General features: G+C 44.3%; 2 pseudogenes; one reads left to right on the top strand and one right to left on the bottom strand.

Moving 5' to 3' along the window:
• Positions 1-4,210: 4,210 nt before the first annotated feature.
• Positions 4,211-4,330, bottom strand: LOC134946685 (5S ribosomal RNA; annotated as a pseudogene).
• Positions 4,331-4,804: 474 nt separating this feature from the next.
• Positions 4,805-4,924, top strand: LOC134947249 (5S ribosomal RNA; annotated as a pseudogene).
• The last annotated feature ends 1,686 nt before the right edge of the window (positions 4,925-6,610 follow it).

Below are 6,610 nucleotides of genomic sequence, written 5' to 3'. Positions count from 1 at the left end.
GGCTTGTGTGAAGGGTGGGCTCTGTGCCGCTGTGCTGCGGAACTATGTGTCCGCGGCACGCCTGTAGTGTGTCCGATGTTGCGGGGGTGGGGTGGGGGGGGGAGATTTATCTGTGGTGTGGTGAGGGGGGCTGGCGGGACTCTTTGTGCCGGGACGGGAGACAGGTTGTGGAGGGCTTGTCGGGACGGTGGGCTGTGTGCGGCCGTGCTGTGGACTCAGTGCGGGCGTGCTGTTGGTGTCGTGCTGCGGGCTGTATGCCCGCGGCGTGTCTGTAGTGTGTCAGATGTTGGGGTGGGGTGGGGTGGGATGGGGGGGGAGAGAGTTATCGGCGGTGTGGTGAGGGGGGCCGGCGGGACTCTATGTGCCGGGACGGGAGACAGTTTGTGTCGGGCTTGTTTGAAGGGTGGGCTCTGTGCGGTCGTGCTGTGGAACTATGTGTCCGCGGCGCGCCTGTAGTGTGTCCAATGTTGTGGGGGGGGGGTGGGAGATTTATCTGTGGTGTGGGGAGGGGGTCCGGCGGGACACAGTGTGCAGGGACGGGAGACAGCTTGTGGGGAGGGTGGGCTATGTGCGGTCGTGCTGTGGTCTGTGCGTGCGTGCTGCGGCGCGCCTGTAGTGTGTCCGATGGTGCGGGGAAAAAGATTTATCTGCAGTGTGGGGAGGGGGGCCGGCGGGACACAGTGTGCAGGGACGGGAGACAGCTTGTCGGGACGGTGGGCTGTGTGCGGCAGTGCTGTGGACTCAGTGCGGGCGTGCTGTTGGTGGCGTGCTGCGGGCTGTATGCCCGCGGCGTGTCTGTAGTGTGTCAGATGTTGGGGTGGGATGGGGGGGGAGAGTTATCGGCGGTGTGGTGAGGGGGGCCGGCGGGACTCTATGTGCCGGGACGGGAGACAGTTTGTGTCGGGCTTATGTGAAGGGTGGGCTCTGTGCGGCCGTGCTGTGGAACTATGTGTCCGCGGCGCGCCTGTAGTGTGTCCGATGTTGCAGGGTGGGTGGGAGATTTATCTGTGGTGTGGGGAGGGGGTCCGGCGGGACACAGTGTGCAGGGACGGGAGACAGCTTGTGGGGAGGGTGGGCTATGTGCGGCCGTGCTGTGGTCTGTGCGTGCGTGCTGCGGCGCGCCTGTAGTGTGTCCGATGGTGCGGGGAAAAAGATTTGTCTGCAGTGTGGGGAGGGGGGCCGGCGGGACACAGTGTGCAGGGACGGGAGACAGCTTGTCGGGACGGTGGGCTGTGGACTCAGTGCGGCCGTGCTGTGGGCGGCGTGCTGCGGGACTATGTGCCCGCGGCGCGCCTGCAAAGTGACAGATTGTGCAGGGGCTGTGGGGAGGGAGAGAGTGAGCGGCGTTGTGGGCTGCGGGTGTTTTGGCGGCCGTTGTGGGGAAGGTGGTGGTGTTTGTACATGTAGGGGGAGGGGTGGTGTGCTATGTGGCTGGGCGGCCGTGGTGCGTACCCCTGGCAAGGCAGGATGTGGGTGTTGTTGGTGGGCTTGTGCGGCGGGTGGGTTCGGTGCACTGGGGTTAGGCTGGGCAGTGTGTGGTGGATGAGTTCTGCATGTGTCGGTGTGAAGGGGGGTTGTGTGCTGTGAGTGGCTGCATGTGGGAGCCGGTGGAGGGGGGAATGGAGGGGTGCGTACGTACCTGCCACTGTGCTGCGTCCGTCCCCTGGTGGCTGCAGGCTGGGGATGGTGGTGGGATTATGTGGCTGGAGCTGCTGCTCAGTTCTGCTAGTGGTGTGCTGGACAGGGCAGGAGCTGCTAACTCCTCCCAGCGTTAGAGGGCCAGGCACAGACTTACAAGGCAAATATATAGGATATATATATATATATATATATATATATATACATACATAAATAATACACACTTATTTATATACCACAGCAAGCAAATACTGCCATATCCAGGATTCAAACCTATAACTTGTTGAATTCTAAACAAACACCCTACTTGTTGAGCTATTTGATCCTGTATAAAAACTATGAACACTATATGAAGCTACTGGTACATTGTTAAAAAGTAATCAGCATTGCAATTGAGCAGATCCACGTAGTGTGCAGCCACACATCCAATCTCTTTTCAGCCACACTCTACATAGATCTCCTCAACCGCAATACTCATCATTTTTCACAAAGTACAAGATAAGCTCCAAGTAGTTAGAATTCTCTAGTTTAGTATTATCTACCTTTCTATGCAGATAGATCAATGAATAGATTGTCTGGCTGCAATGACACATGCAATGGGTAAGAATCCTGGGTATGTCAGCATCTTGAGATGTAATAAAGGACAGTGTGACTGAATAACAAAGAATTCTCAAGTTGAGTTCTTGAATGTAGTAAAGGTATTAGCGACAGAAGGGGTCAGGGTAGGAGATGGGGCAGTCAGGAGATGCTGGGCTTCAAAAAGGGGGAAGCTGCAAGTGAAAGTAAATAAAACAGATGATTGACAAGTGCCGCCAACAGCCCCCCCCCCCCCCCCTACCCTGCAGCGCTATGTGTAGTGCCCCTTCTGCACATACCTAGTTACGGCTCAGGTAAGTGCGCATATATTGCAGCCTTACATTGAAAAAGCCATCTTTGTGAAGTTCATCCCTGTACATTGTAATATAGAAAATGTAAGTAAGTTATTCCTATATTACATATTTATTTATTTATTTTTTATTGAAAGAATTTTAACAAAATGTCTAAATCCTGTCATTCTCATGCAATCTCATGCCCATGGGTTCAGTCCACAAAATAGATACCACTCAAAAACTGTAAAAACAGCATGTCGGCCCAATATTATTATTTTTGCCAAACTACAAAAGCTCAGACTGTAGAACAAACTTTCAGTTTGGAATAGGAAACAGAAGATTAAACAGGAAAATCAGAAATTATAATATTGACAAATGTTTGATCACTTCTGTGCATTTTTTATCACATTTTATTTCTCAAAACATAAACACATTTCACTTCTTCCAATCTTTCTTTTTATTCAGGTTTAGTAGCTCATGTTTAAGTATTTGTTTGGCTTCATCGCCTTTTTAAATGTTTTGTGTAACACAACCATTTAGATTTTGTCATTATCTTCGCATAGAAAATTAAAGCAGACATTTTCTGTGTTGCTATGGGCTACAGCATGGGTGTTGAATACTGTGAGCGGTCATGAAAATATTTGGTATACAGGTAGGTGTGGAAAATGGTGATTGTAGTTTAACTGAAATGGGGTTAGCATTTATTAAACCTATATCAGATATTCATATTTTTGATGACATTAATGTATAAACAGGAATTGTGAGTATTATGTTGTGACATATTGCAACATACACAAGAGAAGTTGAACTATATATTTGTCAATATACAGGAACTGAAGAAGGCTTTAGCCCCCACACCATGCCCCGAAGACCAGAGCATGTGGTTCAGTAGAGTGGACTGGCATTTACCCCTACTCTCAGCTCCCCTGAGTAGAATACATCAACAATAAGGGAACGACTTAACAAACTGTGGCTTCTCCTTTGGTGATTTGCTCTGTCTGCATCTTGACACCTTAAATGTCTCTGATACTGAATTTGCCCTGGCCCAATCATTCCACTGTAAATGACCCAACATTATTATAGTGCATATGGGAACTTGTGCTAACAGAATCCTTTGCCAACTCTATACACAAATGTATATTATTCAATACTTTGGGTGCCACATTCTGTTTGAAAGAAAATCTTTCCCCATGATTTAAGCGACAGTTTAACTCTCTGCAGGGGATGCACAGGATGGACATTACATAAATAGTTTCTTTACAATCACCTTTTAGCTCCTGACAGCTTCAATAATTTACAAAAGGACCAAAAAGAGAGGTTTGAAAGAAAGGACTCTTTTTTGGGAGCACTCTTAATTCAGATGTTTTTGGTATAATTTGTAAATTATCAATAAAAACAATTTAATTAACGAAAGTCAAATTCTAGGAGTGACTGTATGTGAAAAACATAGCTTAGCGAAAATATTGATAAATTAAATTATTCGTGATCTCCAAATTCACGATTTACAAATTGCCAGGAGTAAAATTCTGTGATGCTTTTGTCAACAAAATTCTGCATACTATATCTTATGAAATGTATGACCATCATTCATACTGCTAATATCCATTACGGATTTTTATAAATGCAGGGAATAAAATCATTGGTCATGCGAATCCCAATATTGGATGACATAAAGTTGAGTGCCACTGTTTCCAATAGCCAATTAATTGCAGTACCAGGGTGTTCAAAGGAGGTCTCCCTTCCTCGTACTGACCCGGCCTTTCACTGCTTAGCTTCCAAGTTCAGAAGAGATTGGGCATCTCCAGTGAAGTGTGACCGCAATTATTGGACTTCTCTCTTTGGTCACTCCAAATGTATGCCAAATGGTTGCTATATATTAGGAATGGAGAGTATACGTGATTCGTAACAATTAAGTTACAAATGAAAGAGATTACATGCAATCAGCAGATTTATCAGCATATGGCACAACGATCACAGAGGTTAATTATATCTGCATAAACACTTAGATATGTGGAAAAAATTCAAATGTACCACATCTAAGATAATATGTGACATATTATCATATTAGTCACATATTATCTTAGATGTGGTACATTTGAATTTTTTCCACATATCTAAGTGTTTATGCAGATATAATTAACCTCTGTGATCGTTGTGCCATATGCTGATCAATCAGCTGATTGCATGTAATCTTTTTCATTTGTAACTTACCTGTTACGAATCACGTATACTCTCCATTCCTAATATATAGCAACCATTTGGCATACATTTGGAGTGACCAAAGAGAGAAGTCCAATAATTGCGGTCACACTTCACTGGAGATGCCTAATCTCTTCTGAACTTGGAAGCTAAGCAGTGAAAGGCCGGGTCAGTACGAGGAAGGGAGACCTCCTTTGAACACCCTGGTACTGCAATAAATTGGCTATTGGACACAGTGGCACTCAACTTTATGTCATCCAATATTGGGATTCGCATGACCAATGATTTTATTCCCTGCATTTATAAAAATCCGTAATGGATATTAGCAGTATGAATGATAATCATACATTTCATAAGATATAGTATGCAGAATTTTGTTGACAAAAGCATCACAGAATTTTACTCCTGGCAATTTGTAAATCGTGAATTTGGAGATCACGAATAATTTAATTTATCAATATTTTCGCTAAGCTATGTTTTTCACATACAGTCACTCCTAGAATTTGACTTTCGTTAATTAAATTGTTTTTATTGATAATTTACAAATTATACCAATAACCTCTGAATTAAGAGTGCTCCCAAAAAAGAGTCCTTTCTTTCAAACCTCTCTTTTTGGTCCTTTTGTACTTGATACTCTCTGACTCTAGGGAGCACCACTGAAAGCAACATTATATGATACTGGGACTAACCCCTACAACATCCATGGTTGCCATATATAGAAGAAATTCCATTTAAATTCAGTTTTTTCAGAGGCTACTAATTGTTCAAAAAATCCTTTTTGGACTGGTGCGATTCCCTCCTAAACCCCATTTCCTAGCTTCAATAATTTGCAAGTTCTTTGTGCTTTAAAGGCAGAATCCACAGACCTCCAGCATTGTACCATTCATGATAGGTGACCATGTTTCTAACATGGATGAAGAAGGCTAATTTATTGACAAACCCAACAGTTTCTATTAACCCTCAGTCAGGCACAGCTGAACTGACAGGTGCCGCAAAGCTGCTCTCACTCCCCTCTCTGTCCCAAGGGGATGCAGGGTCCTGTCCCTCCTAGTACCACCCTATCTCTAGGTGCTGTTCGAAACCCCCCTAGTTAGTTTTCCCGCCGCCTGCGTGGAATGCAGTAGTGACCCTCCTGGCCTCTCAGGCACACTGCGCCCAATCTCCTCCAACTTTTGAAGGTTCGTTTTTCCTTTTATTTTCATCTATTAATTGTTTATTTTGCTAATTTTATGAATGAAAATTATAAAGGTTGTGGATATTTTGCAGAAATATGTAGGTTTGTCCAGGGTGGCCTCTCGGGCACACTGCGCCCAAACTTATAATCATGTTTGTGTTTTCTGTTTTTTGCTTCAGATTTTCTGCTAAAATGGCCCGTAAAACCTACGATTTCGCTCTTTGTACATCCTAATAAAGGTCACTGATCGGTTTAGGAGCGTTAGAATTTAGTTAATTAGGTGCTAATGACAATTTTGTAACAGGCACTGCGCCTGAGCCTGGGAGTCCCAGAGGTGCGCCTGACGGAGGGTTAAGCAGCATCCTTTCCTTTTAAGTATTTGTTTACTTAACCATTTCATCTCCAACAGTAGTCCCTTAAGCCCATAACTGGCTAATATCCCCAAGACCGTTGCTTTTTTAAATTCTCAAATAATGTCAATAATAGGTATTTAAAGTAAACTTGATTTATAATTTTCTTACCAAATATGCAGGTTTGTTAATAAAATTATACAGAATATGGGTCAAAGAGCTCCTATTAATATAATTTGATCATCTAGAAAAATCATACATTTTGGGGACTTTACATAAAAGCACAGGACGGTAATATGATAGCTAACAAAAGAACTCATAATTAGTAGTTGCAATGAGTTATAAATCAGATACAATGTTTGTCACATAGAAAAAAGTGC

The sequence above is a fragment of the Pseudophryne corroboree genome, chromosome 7 (assembly GCF_028390025.1).
Source record: "Pseudophryne corroboree isolate aPseCor3 chromosome 7, aPseCor3.hap2, whole genome shotgun sequence".
Classification (NCBI taxonomy): Eukaryota; Metazoa; Chordata; class Amphibia; order Anura; family Myobatrachidae; genus Pseudophryne; species Pseudophryne corroboree.
Note: the sequence above shows the minus strand (reverse complement) of the source record. Positions and strands in the feature narration are given on the sequence as shown.